This window comes from Sminthopsis crassicaudata, chromosome 3, assembly GCF_048593235.1.
Source record: "Sminthopsis crassicaudata isolate SCR6 chromosome 3, ASM4859323v1, whole genome shotgun sequence".
Lineage (NCBI taxonomy): Eukaryota > Metazoa > Chordata > Mammalia > Dasyuromorphia > Dasyuridae > Sminthopsis > Sminthopsis crassicaudata.
Genome location: NC_133619.1, coordinates 174,972,309 through 174,988,586, shown reverse-complemented (window position 1 = coordinate 174,988,586; position 16,278 = coordinate 174,972,309). Strand labels below are relative to the sequence as shown.

Sequence of the window (16,278 nt, the reverse complement as noted above, 5' to 3'; positions counted from 1 at the left end):
TGCTTAAATAAATAGGGGCTCCATTTAGATCATTAATTCCAGTCAGGTAAGAAATGTGGCAAGGCTATAAAAGCACAAAGGGCAAAGAAATCCATCCCATTTCATCCACAAAAGTCTCCCTCCTGTCATAAAAATACAGACACCTTCTGATCCAGACTATAATCTCTGCCAACCTTTATACCTCAAAGTGTTGACAAACCATCAAAGGCTAAATTGCTGGGAGATGAATAAAGCAATTAAATGCAACTGGTTTTGTTTTTCTTCTCAGACAGGTCCAGCCTCTCTGGGTACTAGCTACATTGGCAGACACCCATACTGCCTACTACATCATGTGGGCTATAAAATTTCTGTGGGGATGGGAATATTGGCTCTTATGATCATTTCCAAGGAATTCCCTGGGGAATCTAAGACTGTCTTTTCCCTACTGATTCTCATTTGCATCCTCCAGGCAAAACACTTTATTTGCCTTTTACAAAATCCAAAAGGAGGCTGAGGAACCCAGCTGCATTAGGTATTAGTAAAACGAATATGGGCTTAATTAAGCCCTTTGAAGATTAAAAAAAATTATTATAAAAACATTGGCAATAATCACAATTTACATAATCCTTAGAATTTTATTGGATCTGTTACAAATGCTTCCTGATCTTATGAATTATCTAATTTAATTAAAAGATGAAATAGCTTGAGTGGGGTTGAGACTGAGAAAACTTAAGTTTTTCTTGTAAACCACTAGAAGCAGATTTTTTTGTTTGTTTTGAAGAATATTTGTATTAAAAATAACTGATGTTTATCAAGTCAATGAGAGTCATTCTTTTTATGGAACACAAGTTAGTTTTCATACTCCTCTAGACAGTATGATATTATGTTTACTGTTTGTAAAAAAACAGGGTAGCTCATCAGTCTATTCAAAAGAACGGTATAAAGGGGGTGTGGTGGGGGAAACATACATTTTATTCCTTGAGCTGACATTGAGTTATATTCTAGTTCACCATGTAACTTGTTCCTTGTCTCTGGTACTGATTATTTACAAATGATATATTATGCTAGAAGCAGATTGTTAGGGGCCCTATGTTCAATGTTATCTGTCATACATACAAATATATTTAGAATGCTTTAAGATTAACAACAGATTTTCCTCACAATAGTCCTGTAAGGCAAGTTGTATGTGTATTAATCAGTATTTCCATTTTCAAGATGAGGAAACAGATTTTTATTCTGTCATCCTTTCTCTAACATTTCCTAACTGAGTGACTTTGGATAAGACAATTCCCTTTACTGGGCTTCCCTATACAATATGAGATTAGAATGAAAGCAATCTTTTTTTGCATTAGAGATTCCCTTAGCAATCTAGCAAAGTCTATGAATACCTTTTCAAAAGAATATTTCTATATGCACCAAATAAAATATACAGGAGCATAAAGAAAACCAATGATATTGAAATGGTTATCAAAATATATTTTTTTAAATATTCAGGAACGTAGGTTAAGAATTCCTGTATTGGGTGATCCCTAAGATTCCTTTCATTCTTTATTGATCTCTCTTGTTAAATAAAATCTTTGTGAGAATCTTCTTTACAGGAATCAAGGATATCCTTATAAGGATATTAGTTACATATAAAGACAAGCCAGCTTTTGTAAGGGATAGTCAATAATGGACCACATTTTTATCATTTTGCATATGAGAAATGTAGACAATGCAAGATACTACCTTTTTTATTGTTTGGTGATTATGAAAAAAAAACATTTAATTTGTTGGACATACCTTTTGGTTGGCTACAAGTAACTGATTTCATACATTGCTAAGAACCACCCTTCAAAAGAGAGAAATCATAAACAAATACTGTAAAATAATAATAAAAATAAATTTTATTTCTTCAATTTTTTGCTTAAAAAATTAAAAGTTTTCTCTCCCGTTCATACTTGAAAATCATTCAAGATTTTTTGAGACATAATAATAGAAATAACTTTTTTTGATGACTCAATCTACCTATCAATATAAATATAAAACAGATAATGTATGCCTACCAATAATATTCACAATATTGAATATCTGTGATGGAGTAAATCCAATGCAGAGTCCAAAATTAAGAGAGATTCCCTGGAAAAACAGGTGAAGAAGGAGTCCTGCCAAATTCCTTTTATGACATATATATGGTACTGATACCTAAATTAGGAAGAGCCAAAACAGAGAAAGAAAATTATAGACCAATCTCCCTAATGAATATTGTGGCAAATTTTTTTTTTTTTTTTTTTTTTTTAGGCTAGGGTTAAGTGACTTGCCCAGGGTCACACAGCTAGGAAGTGTTAAGTGTCTGAGACCAGATTTGAACTCGGGTCCTCCTGAATTCAAGGCTGGTGCTCTATCTACTGCACCACCTAGCTGCCCCCTTGCAGCAAAAATTTTAAGTAAAATGTTCACAAAGAGATAACAGCAATTTATCAGCAGGATAATAAATGATTACCAAATGGAATTTATACCAGGAATGCTATACTTGGTTTTCCTGAAAAGTAAAAAAGTAAAAAAAAAAAAGAGATTGTATCCTGAAAAGTACTGGCATGATTAATCATATCAATAATAAACTAACAGAAATTATGTGATTATCTCAATAGATGAAGAAAAGGCTTTTGACAAAATGAAGTGCCCATTCCTATTAAAAACACTAGAGAGCATAAAAATAAATGACATTTTCCTTAAAAGGATAAGCTAAAACTATTAGCAAACATTATCTGTAATGAGGATAAGCTGGAAACATTTCCAAAAAGATCAGAGGTGAAACAAAAATGTTCATTATTCACTCTATTATTCAATGTTATAGTAGGAATGTTAACTTTAGCAACAAGAAAAGAAAAGAGAAATTAAAATAGAGTAGGCAATGAGGAAACAAAACTATCACTCTTTACAGGTGTTTTGATTTTTGAGAACCCTAGAGAATCAACTAAAAATTACTTGAAACGATGAATAACTTTAGCAGAGTTGTAGGACATAAAACAAACCTACATAATTCATCAGTATTTCTACATAATACTAACAAAGCTCAGCAGTAAGAAATAAAAAGAAAAATTCCATTTAAAATAATCATAGACAAAATAAGATATTTGGGAGTCTATATGCCAAGACACACCCAGGAACCATATGAACACAATTATAAACTGCTTATCACAGAAACAAAGTCAGATTTAAACAACTAGAAAAATATTTGCTCATGGGTAGACTGAGTTAAGATAAAATGACAGTTCTATCTAAATAAATCTATTTATTAGGTTCTGTACCAAACTGCCAAAAAAATTCATTTTATACAGTTAGAAAAAATAATAACAAAATTCATTTGGAAAAACAAAAGGTCAAGAATATCAAGGGAATTAATGAAAAATGCAAAGAATAGTGACCTAGTCATACTCAAAATTATATCATAAAGCAGCAGTCATCAAAACCAATTAGTGTTGAACAAGAAATAGTGTGATGGATCAATGGAATTGGTTAGGTACACAAGACACAATAATCAATGACTACAATAATCTAATATTTGATAAATCCAAATATCATTTTCTGGGATAAAAAGTCAAAATTGCTGGGAAAACTAGAAAATAGTATGCAAAAATTAAATATAGACCAACATCTCCCATCCTATATCAAGATAAAGTTTAAATGGGTACATGATTTAGATATTAAGGGAAATACTATAAACAAATCAGGAAAGCAAGGGATAGGCTAACTATCAGATCTTTGGAGAAGAGATTTTTAACTAAACAAAAAATAGAGAACATTATTAAATACAAAATGGACAATTTTCATTACATTAAATTAAAAAGGGGTTGTGCAAAGAAAAACAATGCAAACAAGATTAAAAGAAAAAAGCTGGGAGATAATTTTTACAGCCAGTGTTTCTGATAAAGGCCTCACTCATTTCTCAAATATGTAGAAAACGGAGTCAAATGTATTAGAATACAAGTCATGCCCCAATTGATAAATGGTCAAAGGATATGAACAAATAATTTTCAGATGAAGAAATTAAAGTCATCTATAGTCATATAAAATTTTTCTAAATCCCTATTGATTAGGGAAATGTAAATTAAAACAACTCTGAGGAATAACTTCATGCCTATCAGATTAGCTAAAATGATAAGAAAAAAAATGATAAATGGTGGAAGAGAAGTGGGAAAACTGGGGCATGAATGGGGCATTGTTAATGGAGTTGTGAACAGATCCAGTCACTTTGGAGATCAAAAGGGCAATCAAACTGCATATCCTTTTATCCAACAATGCCTGTTGGATCAACTACTGAGTTTATATCCCAAAGAGATCATAAAAGAGGGGAAAAGACCCACATGTGCAAAAATATTTGTAGCAACTTTTTTTAAGTCTGGTTTTTTTCTTAGAAACATATAGAATTCCTCTGTTTCATTGAATGACCATCTTCTTCCGTGGAAAAAGATGCTAAACTTAGCTGGGTAGTTCATTCTTGGTTGCAGTCCTTGATCTTTTGCCTTACGGAATATCAGGTTCCAGGCCCTTCTATCTTTTAATGTGGAGGCAGCCAGATCTTGGGTGACCCTTATTGTGGCACCTTGGTATTTAAATTGTTTTTTTCTAGCTGCTTGCAGGATTTTCTCCTTTGTGTGGTAATTCTGCAGCTTAGCCACAATATTCCGTGGTGTTCTTTTTTTAGGGTCTATTTCAGAAGGAGTTCGATGAATTCTTTCCACATCTACTTTCCCTTCTGTTTCTATTATCTCTGGACAGTTCTCTTTGATAATTTCCTGTAAAATAGAATCTAGGCTCTTTTTTTGGTCATAGTTTTCTGGAAGTCCAATAATCCGCAGATTATCTCTCCTAGATCTATTTTCCAGGTCTATAGATTTTCCCAGTAAGTATTTGACATTGTTCTCCAGCTTCTCATTTTTTTTGTTTTGTTTGACTGATTCTTGGGTTCTCTGTGAATCATTCATTTCTATTTGTTCCATCCTGACTTTTAAGGAGTTATTTTCTTCTTTCACAGTTTTTAGTTCTTTTTGTAAATGCCCAATTTCGTTTTTAAATGAATTGTTTTGCTCTATTGAATTTTTTTCCATTTCCCTAATTTTTTTTTTTTGAGAATTATTTTCTTTTTCCAATTCAGAAATTCTATTTTCTTGAGACTTTTTTATCTTTTCCAATTCAGAAATCCTACTTTCCTGTGTTTTTTTAACCTTTTCTAATTCACTAATTTTGTTTCCCTGCATCTCCTGTGAATTCTTTATTTTTTCCAACTCCAATTTCAGGACGTTGTTATTCTCTATCATAACTTCCCTTTCCTTGCCCCATTTTTCTTCGATCTCCCTCAATTTCTTAAGAGCTTCTTCTAGGAGAGAGTTATGTGATGGGGGGCAGGAATCGTTCCCCTTTAGGTTGTTATCTGATTCTCTGCTGTCAACTTCCTCGGGGTTGGACACCCGCTCTTTCTCTGTATAGAAGGAATCTATAGTTTTTCTAGCTTTTTTGCTCATACTTAAAAAATGTTTTGGGGTCTGTCCCTGGGGTAGGAAATTATTTACTTCTTTACCAGCTTCCTCCCAGACGGGATGGATGCAGCGGCCCCTGCGCCCGCGCTAAGAGAGAGCTCTGGGAGAGAGTTCCCCACCCCCTCCCTGGAAGTGCCTCAGAGGTGATTAGCACTGCTGTGCTTTGAGGGCGTAGAATAGTGAAGACAGCAAGAAGCTCAGCCTATGTGTCCGGGTGGGGAGTGGATGTCTGCAGCAGGTGACGTGAGAAGCCCCTGCGCTCAAACTGGAAGTGTCTGCCAGAAACCGCGGTCCCTAGTTCAAAGGTTCCGCTTCTCTGGGACTTCCTGGAGCTGAGTTCCACTCCCTCCAGCTAAGCTAGGCAGTGTGTGTTGCCTTGGGCCGTATCCACCCACTTGTCAGTCTCTTAACTATTCTCAGGAGGGAGCTGAGGCCACACCCCCTGGTGCCGAGTCTGCCGAGTCACCCCCAGGGTGGGGGGAGGGGGGAAATCTAATCTGAGTTTTAAAATATTTTGGCTTTCTCTTCTGAACTGCTAAATAATTAGCAGAGAAGAGCTAACAGCCTGTGCCAGATTCCTTTACCTCAGTGGCTTCTCTGATCCCAGAGCCCCTCCCAGCGCAATGGGCGCAGTGTGCCCCTACCCCACCGTCTGTGCTGGTCTTTCTTATTCCTCCCCTGAGAACTGACCTTTCCTGTTGAAACTCCAGATTCTCTTCAGCTGGTAAGTCGTGCTTCCAGTCCTTGTGGTATCTATCAGTCCTGAGCTAATTTTGAGACTTAATTTATCTAATTGGTTGTGAGGGAGTGAGGACGTTCACTGAGTCGTGTGTTTCTTCTCCGCCATCTTGGCTCCGCCCCCTGTAGCAACTTTTTTTGTGATAGCAAAGAATGGCAATGAATAAATGCCTATCAATTGGGGAATGGCTGTATAAGTTGTGGAATAAAAATGTAATACTATTGCTTGATGAGAAATGATGAACAGGTTAATTTCAGAAAAGCCTGGAAAGATTGACACAATCCAATGGTGAATGAAGCAAGCAGAACCAGGAGAACATTGTACACAGTAATAATAAGATTTTGTGATGATCAATTATGATGGTCAGCTTTTCTCAGCAATATAATGATTCAGGACAATTGTTGTACACTTGTTTCAATTGTGCTGGATTCTTCGTGACCCTGTTTGGGGTTTTCTTGGAAAAGATACTTCTCCAGCTCATTTTGCAGATGAGGAAACTGAGGCAGAGTTAAGTGACTTGCCCAGGTTCAGTATCTGAGACCAGATTTGAACACAGGAAAATGATTCTTCCTGACTCCAGGTCCATTACTCTATCCATTGAACCCTCTAATTATTGATAGATTAAAAGACAACTTTCAAATGTAATTAATTAACATATTATCTTTTAGTTTGGGGAAGAATAAGGTGGTATAATAATTTAAATAAACTAGAGTCATAATAAAAATAGGCCACAAGTAGAGGTGAAGCAACCCAATCTCTCTGAACCTCTGTCTTCTCATCTGAAAAAGGGGGAGAATGATACCTGGGTTACCTATTTTAGATGTTTGCTGTAAGGATCAAAGGAGTAAAGATATGTAAAATACTTTGTAAACCCTGATATCCCAAGTAAGGAGTAGCTCAGCTATCTGTATTCGAGGAACCCAAGTTTGAATGTCAATTCTATTGTTTACTGGCTGCTAATTTCAAAAGGAATGCAAACTATAAAATACTGAATAAGTAGATGACCCCTTGGTCTTGATAGCTATTGAGCTTCCTTCTAACACTGAGATATTATACTCTGGGATTCTAACTATATGATTTTGATGAGACAACCAAGAGTCAGATATGACTGAACAAGAAAAATATGACCTTGAGCAAGTATTTGAAAATCTCTTAACCTTAGTTTTCTCATCTGCAATATATAGGACTCAGACTATATTATTGTTAAGATTACTTCTAGTTCTATAAACCTCAAACATTCATCTGTTTCCCCTCTCCCTTACAACTTACTCAGAGCCTAGAGAAATGTTATATAAGAGGAGCATTTTTTTTTAACCTTTTAGCTCAACTCCTAAAATATTTTCTTGCCCTTTTGAATGTTTTTGCTACTCTAATATAGGTGGATGACTCAATTATTTGAGTCAGTGATTGAGTAGACAGTCTGGGCCGTTCCTTACTTAATAGATACTCCCTAGCTAGTGTCCTCTTATTCAGACTCTCCTGTTCCTTCTTAAGGAAAATGCATGGGTTAGTGAATTTCATAGATTGTTATGTCTTAGAAACTAGATGTTTTAACTCCATTTCTCACTTTTTCCTGCATGGCTTTGAGCAAATTGTTCAATCTCCTTCTGTTATAGTCTCCTCATTTAAGACCTGCACAATAAATTGACCCAGTTCACAGGGATATATAGGAATATGGAAATAATAACATTGCCTATTTTGAATAAAATTTGTGAGATATAGTGAGGAAAATGTTGGAAGGTGCTCCATGAGGGTCCATCCCTGATTTTGTTGTTAACTAAACATATGACCTAAAGAAAGTCCTTTAGGTTTTAATCACCAATTGTTAATTACTTCACAGAATCATGCAATGAATGGTCGAGGTCCATCACCAAAGTTATTATACTTAATAAATGTTTATTGATTAAAAAAATGTTATTTTATTATTGTTATCATGCCACTGCATAAGCTAGTCTGAGGTAATGTTAGGTTTTTAGGAAGATTCTTTAACTATGTATACTGTTAATAAATGTTTCTATAAGAATCTCTTGCTATAGTTAACATCCTTCATACTTGACTAATAAATGCAGCCTTTTCTGTATGGTCATGAATCTTCAAAGTGTGGTCTGGAAGGCCTTGAGGGAACCCTGTCAGAGGCATGAGATCAAAACTATTTTCATAATGCTTTAATGTCCACTTTGTAAATGTAAATAGATATAAATCACATGAAAAGCTTGGGGGGGGATGCTCAATAATTTTTAAGAGTAAAAAGTTATTCTCAGCAAAAAGTTTGAGAACCATTAGCCTAAGATATGCTCCAGTACTGCATTATACTTGAGACTGGCATTTACCAAATTGTGTTCTACAATAATAGTTCATTGGATTCCAGGAAGAGAAAGCTGTAGCAGGGGATAAACATCCATGGTGAATTTCTTTTGCTTTGCCATTTCTACTATTTGGGTATAATGTATACTCAATCCATAAAGGGCACCATTAGATATTGGTTAAAATAGATCACAAGAGGAAAAAACTGCCTTTTTATGGGACTAGACTAAATCATCAAATGTGTCCAGTCACTTAAGCCTCTATAAAAGCAAACACTTTCTACCCATTTGCTTCCTTAGTTATTTTAACAAGCTATCAATAACTTTAGAATTTGTGATTTTGTCACTGTATTTACTCCCTTCAATTCATCCTGGCAGATGGTCTTTGAGAATTATCATAGTGGAAATTGTACACAGGATCTAGAAATAAACCTTTCCAAACTTAGCAGATGGCAGGGAAGACATAGTATATCACTACATCTACATTTGAAGCCTTTCCTATATGGCAGAACAGCAAGAGCTCCAAATCCACTAGTGGAGTCCTAATAGACCCAAAGTGATCTGGGGAGTGGTGGAGCAAAGGCATATAGAAAAGGCGGGGAAAAAAAGGGAGGATTATAAAAGGGGATGATCCATAAATCCTGCTTTCACTTTCAACCCCACCCAGGCATACTTAAAAATAAAAAACAAAATAAGATTTGTCATTAAGAATAGTGTCTTAGAGGGCACCTAGGTGGAGCAGTGGATAGAGCACCAGCTTTGAGTTCAATAGGACCCGAGTTCAAATCTCAGACACTTAACACTTCCTAGCTGTGTGACCCTGGGCAAGTCACTTAACCCCAGCCTCAGGGAAAAAAAAAAAGGAATAGTGTTTTAGATTGCACATATTTAATTTATAAGAAATTGCTTGCTGTCTTGGAGACAGGGAAGGTAAGGGAAAGAGGCAGAATTTGGAACATAAAATCTTACAAAAATGAATGTTAAAAAACTATCTTTACATGCATTTGGAAAGATAAACTACTATTGAGAAAAAAAGAATTAAGCAAATGAAAAGAATTAATAGTATTTTAAAAATATTCTTTAGCATTATATGATTTTAGAGGTTTGATTGTTCTGTCTCTAAACATTATGATATATTGAAAGAAAAATTGATTTAAAGTCAGAAGGACTGTGTTCAAGGACAAGCAAGGTCTCTGACTGGCCAGAGCAAATTAGCAATTAGGCTTTGAGGAGATCAGAGCCTTCTCATAGCTTTAGCTACTCTTAGATAATTAGATAATTAGAAATTTATTTAATTAGAGGATCTCTAATTTTGCTGCAAATGAATTTGAGATCAGAAGAAACTTAAGAAGGCAAGGTAAGTGTTCTCTGCCCACTTCCCCCTTATGTCTTCATATTTGTCTATAGCAAAACCTAATTGCTTTGGTGCTCTATATACCACTATGGACAAATCATTTAACTTCTGGCTCAGTTTTCTCATCTGTCAAATGAAGACAATACTATTTAAACTACCTATTTCCCTCCTATTTACCCCTTGTTTTGGGAAAAAGCTCTTTAGAAACTTTTAGAGTACTGAAAAAACATAATAGTTATTATGATTATTGTTATTATATATCCTCAAAGCTTCATATTACCAAACCCTTTCTTTAATGGAATTAGAAATAAAAGGATTAAAAGATCTAAATGGTTGACAGTTAACATATTGGTCTTATTAAGACTGAGTTAAAGTGAAAATAATGACTTCAACTTTTCCAGTTCATAGAATCACAGAATATCACAGAGACAAGTTGAAAGGGACTTCAACTTGTTGCTTTTGTCCTTTTTTGTATCCCTACCCCTTGATAGACTGCCTGACACAAAGTCAGTGTTTAATAAAGGCTTATTGACTCTCTGACCTTAGCTTAGCGATCACCTGTTCCAATCTACTCACTTGACAGATAAGGAAATTGAGGAGTTGTAAAAGGAGGGAAAGCATCCAAATCAAGAGAAGATTGTACTTGAAGGTGGAGAGGGGATGTCACTAAAGAAGCAAAAAGGACATAAAGTAAAAATACTCCATACAAACTTCATTAACTTTTCCATATTGAAGCTTGTCTGCCTTATTTATCTAAAACTATATACAGATAAGGAAGGAAACCTTCTACAATGTTGCTCCTAGGAAATATGCATGAAAGTATTATCACTTATGTACTTATTTGTCCACTGGTCACAAAGTACTTTATTAAACCTTATGGAAGTGGGTGATAATAATAACAACAAAAACAAATAAAGGATAAGAAGGCTATAGAAGAAAATCTCAACTGATTATGATAAGAGTTTACAATCTAATTCAGCAGATGAAGCATAGACACAAAATGACTTACTTAATTTAAAAGTAACCTATCAACACATTTTAATGAATGTAGGTGTTAAGATATTTATAGTGGAGTATAATCAATCTAGCAAGATTGTCCAGAAGAGACATTATTAAAAGGTCTTCAGGAAAGTGATATTTGTAGATAGGGAGAGCACACAGGAGGGAGGAAGGAGTAGAGGGAGGAAGGAAGGGAGAGAGGGAAGAAATGAGGGAGGAAGGAAAGAAAGAAGGGGGGAGAGGAGGAGGAAGGGAAAGAAGAAGGGAAGAAGAAGGAAAGGAGGGACAAAATGCAGGAAGGGAGTTGAATGAAGTTGAAGGAGTAGTTGAATCATGAGTATACCATGCCTCTAATTTTAGTCTAAACAAGTCAAGTAAAAAAATATTTATTAAGAGTTTGATATGTTAGGCCTTGTGCTAAGTACTGGAAATATAAATACAAACAAAAAGAAAGGAAGTGCCTTCCTCATGGAGCTTACATTCTAAGAAGGAAGAAAACACATAAAAGGTAACTGAAAGTTGGGAGGAAGGAAAAAGTACCCACAAGCTTAGTAGCTAAGTCTGGAAGTCTATGAGGAGAGCAGAGAAAGAGTGAATCATGGCTATTCTGGGTATTCCCTCAAAATGAAAATGGAAGGAGGAGACCACTGGGACAGAGATGAGAAGGTTGGAGAGAAGAATTCTATCTGGTGTACATATGAATATAGAAAATTAGAAGAACACTGGACAGTTCATTTAACCCTCTGAATCTCAGTTTTGTCATTTGTATAATAGGAACAATAAAACTTCAACTCTTTTGTTGTGGAGATTAAATAAGAAACATGCCACCATAGGAATGTAAGTTATAATTATAAATATTCACTGAATGAGTATTTTCTCCCCTAGGTACATTGCTATGTAGTCTCTAAGTGTTCAGTAAATAAGTACTTGTTGCATGATTAAGGCTTAATTAATGATCTTCAAAATGAAAAAAAAAATGACATATATATGTGTGTGTGTAAGTATGTGTATGGTATAGATGGATTCTTGGTAAAAGGGTTATGTTCAGTTTTTATCATTGTTGATCTTTTCATCTTTTTTGTTGTTATTCTTTTAGTGAATGATTATTAGCTGTTTTCAGGTTTTGTACAAATTAGATTTTGTTTTTGTTTTTTTAAAGCACAACCTATATTTCATCCAATGTGTTAATGTATTCATGATAATTCCTATTCCTAAGTTACTTTAAGGTGGTAAAATTGTTATCCACTGACAAGATAAGATATGCTATCTACACTGAGGACAGAACAAAATAAATGGGCTTGGTTGTAGTGCAAAAAGTTTGGTTAGGGAGAAAGAAACTTCTTTTATCAAGCAGAGTGGACTATATGACTTCTCAAAACCCATTCCAACTTATGATTCATTCTGTGGGCTATAAAACTGATGTGGAAAAAGTCATAATTTAAGCAGAAATAAAGAGTCAGGAAGATTCGTTTCTCTGAGTTCAAATCTGGCCTCAGACACTTACTAGCTGTGTAACCCTGGGCAAATCATTTAACACTGCCTTTGTTTCTTCATCTGTAAAATGAGCTGGAGAAGAAAAAAGCAAACCACTCCAAATGGGGTCACAAAGAGTTAGATATAATTGAATAATAATAGCAAGAAGTCATGTGTAGATTCTTCTCTTGATATAATAAAGGAGTTGAGCTGACAGTCCATAGGATCATATGTTTAGAGCTAGAAGCATCCTTAGACATCATCTAATCCCATCCTGTTGTACAAATGAGCAGAATGAGGCCCAGTGAGATGAAATTACTTGCTCCAAATCACACAGGTAGGGAATATTAGAGATAGGATTTTAACCAAGGTCCTCTGATTTTAGAACCAATACTGATTCCATTCTACGAATTGCCAGCAGCCTTCTTACAAAGTGTGTTATCTCATTTAGAAGTCTAAGCTCCGCTGTGAGATAAGAAAGATAAATATTATACCAGTTTTACAAATAAAGTTTTGTTGTTGTTTGTTCTTCTCAAAGAGAACCTTGAAAACAGAGAGGTGATGTCATGACATGCAGGTGAATTGGATTTAAAAAAGGAAGGTTTGTGCACAGATAAAGGGACTTAGGTGCAAAGACTATTCAAGTTAAGTGACAGAGGTCGTAGGACCCAAACTTAGATCTTCTAATTCCCCATTTTCCCCATGCATTTCCTATTTTCTTTGCTTTATAAATTCAGTGCTGTAGGAATATTCAGCATAATATGATGGTAATATATTTAAAGAAAAAAGTTCCTATTTGAAAAGCAGAATTTGAGAGGGTACATCAATTACCTCAGTGGGCATATTTTTTCTGTACAACTGAATCACCACTAATGATAATAAATGTTTGGAAAAAAAAAAAAAAAAAGGAAGGGTGGAAGCTAGATGGTACAGTGGATGGCCCTGGAGTCAGGAGAACCTAAATTCAAATCTAGCCTCAGACATAAGCTCAGTTTCTTGACTCCAAATGCCTTTGCTGTCCAAAAACATTTTTTTTGAAATCATACTGTCTTACTTTCAATGTATTGTAGAAGATCTGAAGCCTCCAGGTTAGCTACCTTTATTCAAAGTATCCCACAAGTCCAATTGTCTGTTTCTTGCCAGGTATTCTCCAACAGTGGCAGCAGCATAGTATCTGTAGTCCAAGGCTTTATGTGACTCTGAGCAATCTTTCTGGGACCTTCTTTTAATCATCTGAAAATAAAAGGATTAGTCAAGAGCCTTTCAGGTTCCAAAAAATCTTGAATTCTAATATTGAATAGTTTGCATTGCTCCCAAATAAAAAGCAGAGGCCCACAGGCAGAGGTAGAAGGAAGGATTTCCAAAGAAGAGTTTTCATAGAAATTTAGTCTTAACTCAATAATTTTGGAGTGATTTTGGTACCTTGCCCTTCTGCAGAGCAAGAAAGCAAACACAGAAGGCAGGATATAGTGGGGCCCCTGGAACTGATGGAATCCAATATTTACTTGACTGTATGGCTGTAACAGCTCAGTTTTTTAAGTTAACCATGATGTTCCAAGTGTGAGTTACATTTCCAGGAAGATACAAAATGCAGAACTATTCCCTAGCAAAGTACTTGGGGCTGAAGAATGAGATGGGGGTTGGAGAAAATGTAACTTTGATTTACCTAACTCAAGACAGTATTTGCTGAATATTTACTATGGGCCCAAAATGCTATTATTCTTAAAAACTTAAATCCAGTCTTACTAAGACATCCTTACAAGTACACAGTGTAGTAAATAAGATAATGATTAATGTGAAAATGGAGGACCTGGATTGTAATTCTAATAAACCTCTGTCTCAGTTTAATTTTATCACCAAAGAAATTAAGGAGTTAGATTAGAGGAATGACTTCTGAAGTGATACAGATCTAAAGCTATGAACTTTTGCTTCTTTGAGACATTCTAGGTTGGTGGTATTGCACATTTGATTCCATGGTTGTTAAAATGGCAGCATCTAAATTAATACCAAATTAGGCAGAATGGTATAATGAGGGGGGGGAGGGGGATTAGATTGCCTCCAATCATAAGAACTATATTTAATTCCAGACTCCACCATTTGATTTTGAACAAGTTTACACCACTGCTCTGTTCCTCTACAAAAATTACATTTTAGAACAGTATGTGGCCCAGAGAAATCCTTACATACAGATTATCAGTAGCTCCTATTTCTATTTGAGTTGTATACCCCTGATGTAAAGGAGAGTGCTGGTCCCTTGAATTAGGAAGCCTTCCTTTATGACTGTATGATCTTTGATAAGTCCCTTAATCTCTCAGTGCTCCCAGACAACTTTCTAAGATTGAGAGAGGGGAATTTCCTCACCAGTAATTCCCAACATCAGTGAAATCATAGATCTGGGACCCTTTTCTTCCCTCAAGGCTATTATATGCAATACCCTATGTTGGCTGGATATGACAGAGACCTTGATCTCAAAGAATTTACAATCTAGGGAGGTGGGAGAGGATAAAAAATAAATAGTAGTTAAGTTAAAACTTTGCTTTACAAAGTAATTTTGATCCATTCTCCCTTGATGACTACAAGTCATGGAAGTAATGTAAGTATAATGACTCCCATTTTAAAGGTGAGAAAACCAGGTTATGGGGAGCCCAGGTCTTCTAATTAGCAAATACTGGAATGGGGATTCAAACCTAAGACTTAGTCATAAGTGTGGTATTCTTTATACTCAAACATTTCCCAAACTTATCTAGACAGGCATAGCAGGAAAACAGGATTTCTCTTCCCAAAGTTCTTGTATTTGATTAGTTCTGGACTTAGCTATTTGACAATATGGGCTGGGTAGCTCCAGGCATCGACCCAGATAGGATCTGTCAAGGAACAGATGCAGCTGGGGTTGCTTTGGGATCAGACAAAGCCTGGCTCAGTCCCCAGATTGGCTCCTGCTGAGGAACCACTCTGATTTCATTATGGTGTGTTGGACAGCACTCCACAATCAGATGACACTGTTGAGCTGGGGGAGAAGGGGACCACAGGGAAAGGGGAAAAAGCACATACAAAGAGAGTGAGGGTGGGCAGAGAAGCTCACTCACGATGTCTCTGTGAATTTACCACTTCACCCGTAGCTGGAGCCAATTCTTATCCACCTGTGTTATCCATTTTTCTGTCCTGGACTTGGGTTACCTAAAAAAGAGTAAATTAATTTGACATTAGCCAAACCTGAGTGAGCTAGAATAGAAAGGAAGCACACAACTATGCCAGGGCCAGTTCCACTAACTAACATGAATGCATGAAGTCCTGATTTGATTCAAAGGGGTCAGGAAGGTCGGCTGCCCCACAGAGATTCCCCTCTACCCCTGATGCCCTAAGCTACACCTTCAAAGGTTTATTCCCTTAGTTCAGGGATTCTTAATCATTTTGTGTCAGGGACTCATCAAATAATATTTTTAAATGTACAAAATACATAAAGATCACAAAGGAAACAAAATATACTGAAATAAAGTTGTTGTTTTTTTCCCATTCAAGTTTACAGACTTCTGAAATCTATCCATAGACTGTTTCTGGATAGGTTCCATGGATCCCAGATTAACACCACCTGCATTAGACAAGGGCTTTCATTTCTCTAAATATTTCTAGGAATAGTGATATTTTGATGTTACAGCAGTCATTTTCACCTTAGTGTGGAGGGGGTGGGGGAAGAAAGGGAGCTTAGAGTACTCTGAGGTTGGCAAGACTGGGATTTAAATAAAGCAGAAAGGAGAAGTTGCGATATCTGATTTGCTTCCTTCACAATTGTGTTGAATTATCATCAGTTGTGGGTAGTACTGGCTTAATTGGCTGAAGCTGGTGGAGGAGAGAAGAAAGATAGGATGAGAAAGGCAGTCCTTTCCCCAGAAGATGAAATAGGTAAATGGTGGG

The 16,278-nt window shown here is 35.8% G+C and overlaps 1 long non-coding RNA gene across 1 annotated transcript in view; it reads right to left on the bottom strand.

The window, feature by feature from the left end:
* The window catches only part of LOC141560842 (uncharacterized), a 78,902-nt gene extending 62,837 nt beyond the window's left edge, over positions 1 to 16,065 (bottom strand). Inside the window, exons 1-4 of the long non-coding RNA XR_012487835.1 lie at positions 16,035 to 16,065; positions 15,453 to 15,543; positions 13,421 to 13,599; positions 2,025 to 2,163 (exon numbers count right to left, since the gene is read on the bottom strand). This is a non-coding gene — a long non-coding RNA (uncharacterized LOC141560842). The remainder of the gene's footprint in view (positions 1 to 2,024; positions 2,164 to 13,420; positions 13,600 to 15,452; positions 15,544 to 16,034) is intronic.
* Between the last annotated feature and the right edge of the window lie 213 nt (positions 16,066 to 16,278).